The sequence below is a fragment of the Copidosoma floridanum genome, unplaced genomic scaffold, assembly GCF_036245765.1.
Source record: "Copidosoma floridanum isolate Cflo_tuat_1 unplaced genomic scaffold, Cflo_Japanese_pri ptg000012l, whole genome shotgun sequence".
Taxonomy (NCBI): Eukaryota; Metazoa; Arthropoda; class Insecta; order Hymenoptera; family Encyrtidae; genus Copidosoma; species Copidosoma floridanum.
Window position 1 is genome coordinate 7,368,331 of NW_028321889.1, and position 8,661 is coordinate 7,376,991.

The following is an 8,661-nucleotide window of genomic DNA, read 5'->3' on the forward strand; positions in this document are numbered from 1 at the left end:
AAAATATAACAAAGTTGGACGTAAGCGTGAAAAATTTACTAATTAATATTCGAAATATTTGTTTATTTAAATAACAATCGTAATATTTTTTTAACAATATTTTTATCGCTTTTTAGAGAAAAATATGTACCAAATCATGTATCAAAAGTAAAATAAAATTTTTATACATCCGATAAAAACGAACAAAGTTACAAAAAAAACTTAATTATATACTTATTTCCATTCTACATGATTATATATTATACCATGATTATCGAGTATTACCTGCAGAAGATACCTGGATATAAATCGAACTGGAGGCTTTTTGCCCATTTTTTCTAGTTAAGTCTAGTTAACTCTATTCAAGCTTCATAACATTACATTTCCAAAAATTGTTTGTAAAATAATTACTGTTGTATTGTATCTTTCACTACAACATTACAATACTATAATTTGGAACATATTCTCATCACGTGCTTAAACAATCGATTTTAACCATAAAATGTTGTGCTCCTTTTTCACCCGTATCTAGTTTGAAAAAAAAAAAAATAACGAGATGTTTTTTTTATTATTCAAATGGGTCAACCAAAATAACAGATTCAAGTTACAAACTTTGAATATCTAATGTTTCACACAACCAAATTACTATTGAATTATAATTATCACAAATTATTTACCAACATTTAGTTTTATTTATAAAATACGTAAAAAAATCTCCCATTTAGTCTTACATAAAACACAATAGTTTTTTTACTTTATTATTATTTCAAATAAATATGGCAAGCGAATAATTCATGAAAACATTGAAAAACTTATCAAAAAGCGTTATATAAATTGATATGTTTATAAATTATTATAAATTACATTACCTTCATAGATCGTTAATTACGAAATTCTGATGTATACCGTCAGCGGGTGCTTTTTAGATACGAGGGGGGGGGTATGACAAATTTTGTAACATTTGTCGGCAAAGTAGATAGTCTTATAGAATAGAACTGCAGGATAAGAAAAAGTATCCCGAGACCAGCTATATATTGATTAAAAACCTCGATTTTTAGTGCATTATACCTAAGCTTTATCAATGTCACACTAATTGTGAATAAAATTTCTGATTGGTAATTTGATTTTTTTTTAAATATATAAATATTTGGTGTAAAAAAAGGTTTTACTTTTGTTTGAAAAACAAAAATTTTCGACTACTAAATATAGTGCTTTAATAAATAGCACATTAGTTGTAAGGTTTGATGTTTAAAGCACATACACGTTGATGTGTCTTACAATTAATCAGTTGTAAATTACACAAGTCAAATACTGCTAAAAAGCTTAAATACTAATTTCATATGCTTAGTAAGCTACATATAACTTTATAAAAAAAATCTTCCTGTACAGGAGTTTTATTGATTGTTAAAAGCATTCAATTTTATGTATACTTAAAGAAAAGTTCTGCTTATAACTCTTTTTCAACTTGACGTAAAAAATGCATCATTATCAAAAAATTTCACAAAATTTTACAGAATTATCGTATGATATCACAGAACCAAACGCTTCTACCCATTCCCATGGATAATTGCTTCTGGCACCATTTCTCGATGTCAGAATTGACCTCGTTGGTGACCTGATGGATAAGTTTTCCATTTTTATTTCTTGAGTCTACATTCTTCTGGATAAAGTTTCTTGGCTCCTGAATCTTCCACTTTTTTAGATTTTCATGCCAAATGTGTTTATATCATCACAATGACAATATTTGACTACAAGACTTTGAATATTTAAACACACTCCACTGGTTGGGTAGACGAGTTTTTAGTTATCGCAGAGGCACGATGTCAAGCATAACCCGACGATATCGCTACCATAAATCGAGCCAAGAGAAGAAAATACCTCGGTGTCAAGTCTACAATATTTGCTACTCCTCATCAGTGACTTTTGCTTTACGTACGTTTATGCACTTCGTACTGAAATCATAGAAACACTCAATCATCATTTGGCGCTTTTCTTAACTGCCATATCATAATCAAAATTTTATAGAAGATATTGGGTATCATCCATAGACGAGTGACAATACATGAATATTTTACTTGACATTTTATATTTCTCTCAATATTGGTGTATAATTATCGTATAAAAATACTCGTAATGATAATGTAACAAAAAGTAATAAAGAAAATTTTTTTCCAATCAGTTGAAATGGAGTTTTGCCAACTTTTTTGTTCATTGCTATTTGTTGAAATCCTCATTTCTGTTAGAAGTTTTATTTAACTTTTTATTTTCAATATTATGTATTTTAAATTGTGGATATATAAATTTAACTTATCCTTCTTAGGTTTTAAAAATTTGCAATAATTTCAGCCCTTATTCAGAGGCATTGACAAAGAGTCAATGTGGTTAAAGATGTATGCATTAAACTATACAAAAAAATTTTTATACTGGAACTTAAATTATTGATAAGAATCAATTTACTCACAAAATATTTTTCTCCAAAAAAATTTCAGTTTGAGATAGTGATTGATTGAGCTATTTGAATTTTCGTTAATCCAAGATCTCTTCAAAATAGTTAAAAAATAATAACTTTAGTAATTTGAAAATGATTGAAAAATTTTTAACAATTCTTTTTTTTTTCTTATAAAGTTAAAAATAATAAAATTGTAGAAAAAATTTTTTAAAAAATAAAAAAATGTTCATTGAATTTAGTAAAGGAAATTCTGAGATTTGACTGATCTCTTTCTCACCCAGACAAAGATGAAAATAATAGGGAAAGTAATTTAATTTAATTAATACTCAACGAAAATAATATCTGATATTGTATACAAAGCTACAAGGAAGTAAAAAATTTGAATAATCAAAAGAAGTACCGTACGAAAAGTATTAAAGAAATAAACGTTTATATCTGCTTTGATAAACAGTTACTATTTATCGATCACAAGCAAAACACTTCTTACGACTACAATTTAATAATGAAGCACTTACAATCGACGTTATTGTATGACATTAACCTGTTATCAGTGCACTCAATTAACGATAGTTCAGAGTAAATAGCTAAACTCGAGATAAGACTAATGAAGCTAGGTAATAGAAGCTTGGTAGATTTATTCACTGATCATCATTTACAGTCATTAACAAACAAAACAGCAATCATTTACAGTTTATGTGGCTTTATTTTTTCAAACAGCAAAATATTATGAATGTGACTATGTATTTAATAAAAAATGAGGGGTAAACTATGAATGTAAGAGTAATAATATTAATTAAAATATTACAAGCATTACAAAATAAATGATTTTATTAATACATAATAAAAGCTTTTTACATACTAATTATTATTATTGTACATTTGTAATAAATATTCATTTAATATCTGCACGTTAAATTATTATAAATAAGTTAGGAAAGTAATTTCGAGTAAGGTCAACTTATCAGAAGTTATTGGATCTAGCTGTCATAACGAGACTATAATTCTAGTGAAACTTGCGGAAAATAGATGAATTAGTTTTAGTTTGTGAAAACTTCAAAAGTTATAAAACTGATCTAATAAAAAATGCTAACTATTATTGATAGTTGAATAACCCATTGCTCTTGTACCTTGTATGATAAATTATTATAGCCAGGTAAAAAGTAAGAGTAACACAATGAAGTTTACAATTGACACGTGCTCGGGTGTAGGTGCAAAACAAAGTTGTGCATAATTTTATTTCGCCATAGTTTCAGCGTTGATACAGTTTTTATTATATGATTAAGCACATGAACAAAGGAAATGTACCTAATAATATGAGGACATAATAACAAAACCGTGATGTAAGTGGCGGGTACTGAAATTTTATATTCGAACGAATAAGAGTGCAATTTTATCTTTTCTAGTATATAATTAACGAAGGTATTACAAAAAGTAATTTTCCAGAACTTGAAAATTTCAAAAAATTTCAAATAAAATTATATTCTCCCAAAGCGATCAGTAAAAAAAGCGCCATTACTAATTTTAAAAAATTTATAAATCTCTAAAGTTATGGTTTATAAGTCTACAAACTTATTTTTTAATCTTAACTTTAATTTGTCGTAATATTCATAAACTATTTCATCCAAACTATAACATACGTTTGGTTCTTAAAATTACATTGTTATAGTTTCATGAAGTATTTCTTATGGCGATATTTATTGTCTCCAACAGCAATACTAAATTACACAAATTTACATCCCACAAATTGCAATTCAAATATAGTGTCACATTTATTTTATAATATTTTATAATTTGCCTCCTAATATTTTCAACACTTACATACAATAGAAATCCGCTTTAGCATTCTATAAACTATGTTTTATTGTCGCTCCACAACTTTTTGAATGGCTTAGTTGACATAACTTAAGTTGCACTCAAAGTAAAGTTATTTAATAGATTGTCGCACTTATATTTAAACGTATTACATTGAGTGACAGTTTTAATGCATTTTCTTATGTCACAACACTTTAAAAAATAAATCTTACAGTTATTTAGTCATTAACATTCATGAAAGTTATAATGTTCACTTTTCATTAAAAATTTACTTATTCTGAAGAGATACGATGATTAATAGACATGTTCAAGTTTACGCTAAGTTGTCAAAGCTTATGTGTAAAATTTCATGAAGTTTGGAAGACTTTGATTCTGCTGTTTCGTCTTACATCTAAATTACCTTTATTACTGAAAGTTATATGTAAAACTCAAAGTATTATCGCCACGCTATACATCGCGAATGTACGACAAATTATATTAATTAATCGTCGACTTTGCACATCGCGCCCGGATTTGTTATTGTTTATTGCATAATACACATATTTTCTACACTTGCCGGAATCACCTATCGTAAAATTTTGATTCATGTAAATAACAAAAGGAATATCCAATATTTAATTTAAACACATTTTATAGAATATACACATGGCGCTTTTATTAGTTATACTTTTCATCGAAAATTTACGAAGGTAAAGCCAACCAGGCATAGTTAATAATCTTAAGCCTAGAACCAATTTTAGATACATTTGAAAAATAATCGTAAGTTATTTAATTTAACTAATAGTAAACGATGTTACCAGTATTTTAATAATTGGACAGAGAATTAGGCAGTATAAATATTTAAAGTTTAATTCATGGAAATAAGAGTGAATCAAAAACATTATATACAGCAACCCTGTTTTTTTTAACTCTTAGAAGAACAACTTTGATGTAAATTACATTTAAATCAAAATTCAAACTAATTTTCTATATTTCATAAGAATTGAAAAAATTTCAATAACCAAATACATCAAACACTTGTTAAACATGTATTAATAATGTTGATGTAGTCTAACTTACGTATACATACACAGTTTAATACTAAATAATGTATGAGTATAGAAGAAGGACATTACTCCTGCGTTATACATGCAGGCATGTGCGTATACTTCCTTATAGTTATAATAGTATAAGTAAGCGGAAAACAAATTCTATTTAATTTGCAACATACAAACTGTACAGTTGAAACGCTGGTTAGAGTAACAATGAGATCAAGAGTTCCAGTTTATGAATTCCTGGAACTATGTAGACTAACACCATAAGATATGTTAATTCATTTACTACCTTGGTTTATTTTTCATTTTTTCCCTCCTCTCGGATAAGATATATATTTATACATTTACGTTCTCTGAACACTTTCAGAAATAAATATTAATATATAGATTTTGTTAATTTTACACTTGACTAATTTCATTTACTTTTCATTGTTTGATATTAAAAATGAAATTTCTCGACAAAACACTAAAGTTCAATAAAAAAAAAAAAAAATCACTGGAATCCTTAAAATATGAGAGATGATTTGACGATTTTAAAATTCAAAATATTCTCTTCCTTCTCCGTTTTCGAGGTGGTAACTTGTGTTTTTTTCGAGCACAGGTTAGTGGAGTCATGATGAGATTTTTTGCGAGAATCAAGTCAGCGGATCCGGGCATTATCACTGTACAAAGTAGAAAATTAGGCTTACATTGAATACAAAATAATTTTAAAATATCGTAAAAAGAAGTAAAATTTTTAATAATATTCCATTCGATTGGCACATCCAAAAGAAAAATTTCGAACGAAAGTCAAGCAAACAAGAAGTAAACACTTACCCATTAGGCCAAAGGAGGTTGACAATCTTAGTTGCACACACCCCTGGATTGGCAGCTCTAAAGGAGATGCCAGCAGTTCTTATCTTTATCTTACATCGACACTCGCTTGGCTGATTTAAAAATATTGAAAAAAGCTCGAAAAAAGAAACTTAGTCGCTCAGCGCCATCCTCGGTTTCGCAGAGAGCCCCAGCGAGACTCTGCGTCGGACTAGCGGTAACAGCGGCCTGAGCCTAGGCTGGACCGGCAGCGGCACTCGGAAGCCCCCCACGCATGCCCGGCTCCTTCGCAACGAGGACGCGAGACGTCCCTTTTTCAGCCAGGAGGGAGGCACGGCCTCCTCCCCCACGAGCGGTCGGCACACACCCACTCTCTCGCGGCTCTTTCGGCTCCCCCTCCTGGCGTCATCTGAAAGTGATGGCAAATCAATACTCGACGCCGCTAGCGGTCCCTCAGTGGAGGTATTTCTCTTTACTATGGTAGACGAAGAGACGTACGGAATCCGCGGGTCCCTCGTGGGAAAGGGAAAATAATGATGATGCGACGGCTAACCGAGAGCGTATGGAGGCTCGTGCTTTCAGCCTTTGTTTACGCCAACGAGAAGCTGGATTGAACAACGGTAATATGATTTGTGCTGTCATATTTGGGAAAAAGAGTCGGTGTAGTTTTTTTTTTTTTTTTTGAAAAATAGTCATTTAATAATAAAACTGTTGCAACACGGTTTTAATTTTCGTTTAATTTTGAAAGGGAAACTTTCTGTCGCCTTGAAAATGATTTTACGCATAAATTTCATAATTATGTGCTGGTTGAATTATATGACTCGGTAAAATTATCTTCGTCTCCTTTGGCCACTAGATTTCTATGCTGCATCGATGTGAACATTAATAATTTGGAGGGATGATTTATCAAGTTAAAACATTCAAAGTAGCTCTATAAACTATAATCCATTCCAAAAGTAAATAAAGCGTGAGGGACATGCGTAAATTAACGATGAAGCACAAGTGACACCTAGAAATAAAAACCAGTGACAATTATTGTGTTTATGTCATTCATTCATCGTATAATGTTATCTGGTTGTTCTCGATAATGCCTACAATGATGATAAACTATACAAATGTATACGTTTATGACAACGCGATGATAAGACTAATACTCACAAGTTGGCATCGATGACTTTGGGCTTAAAAATATGTCATTTACGAAGTTCGATTAGTTGGTGAAGTAATTACATGAACGCGTTAATGGAGTTATTTGATATCGAACTGTGATTCATGATGTGCTACAAATTGTAAACGATTACTTATATAACGCTCGATAATGGCAGTCATGACTTATTTCGATGCGTTCAGTTTTCATGCATTATCAGTTCGAAGAATCAAGTGATCGCAATAATATATTAATAAACGTATTAAATTGAACTTTGGATGTGCTGTGTTTAAACAGAGAGCACGTGAAGTATTAAAAATGCTATGTAATGTGTGATATCATTTTTTAAAGCATCGTACAGTAATTGATATTTTAATTACCTATCTCAGTGTATAATATAATCTGAAATGATCATTCTCATCTGTATCAAACAAAGCTTTTATTTCTTGGTTTCAAAGTTGTTAAGAAAAACCTTGAAAAGAGAAAAAAACGGGAAAAAGTACAAATAGTAAAATCCTTAATGAGCAAACTAATTGTATACTTCTACTTGGCCGCGGTCCAACTAGCCGCTATCAATACTTCAATTGAGCGTAACGACCGTCACTCTAGCTGGCACTATTGTTTTCATTCCTCATACCTAATTTATTATTTTCCGCAACGATAATTGAAGCAACGGTGATTTTATTTGGATTAAGTTAGACCTGATAAAATTAAAATTTTTTTTTTTAATTTGATAGATGTAATAAGTTTTCTTTCTGGTGGAAAAATATTACAAGAAAAATTATTGCGCCTTTATTTTCTAGTCACGATTTCGATTGCTTCTCAGTAAAAAGGGTCGGGCAAACAGTCTACAGAACAAATCCGCTACCTACGCCCATGCCATTATTTCACGGAAAATTACTCCGTTTGTTTTTTATTTCTCTGCTCATGTTGTTTCAAGCCCCACCACGGCATACTCGCCGCTTGAGCAAACCTCGTAAAAGAAACTTTATGATTCCGTTCGCATCGAGATTATATTAGCATATAATAAACGCTGTGAGTTCATCGCGATATGCCATTTTTCCGTTCGCATAGTTCTGATTCCAGTCGTGCAAGTAGGCACTACATAACTCGCATTCGCCGAAAATGCCCAAAAATCGATGATCACACCCTTGCATATATACGGCATCATTAAATCATCGTTTCCCTCTCGAAGCCCAGTTTTATAGCCTCGAACTTTTCTCGAAAAGCCTTGAACCACGCGACGAAAACCGCTGCTCCACCGCATTCCTCGTTTTTCCTCCCTCGGATGATAAAACTTTTCACTTTGCGCCGTTGCGATGCGGCCTCGGGCTTTAAGAAAAAGAGATGGAGAAAAATCTCTTTCCAGAGATATCCCGCGAGAGTAATCCAGCTCCATGTGGGTGTAAGTGCTGCAGCAACGGGCA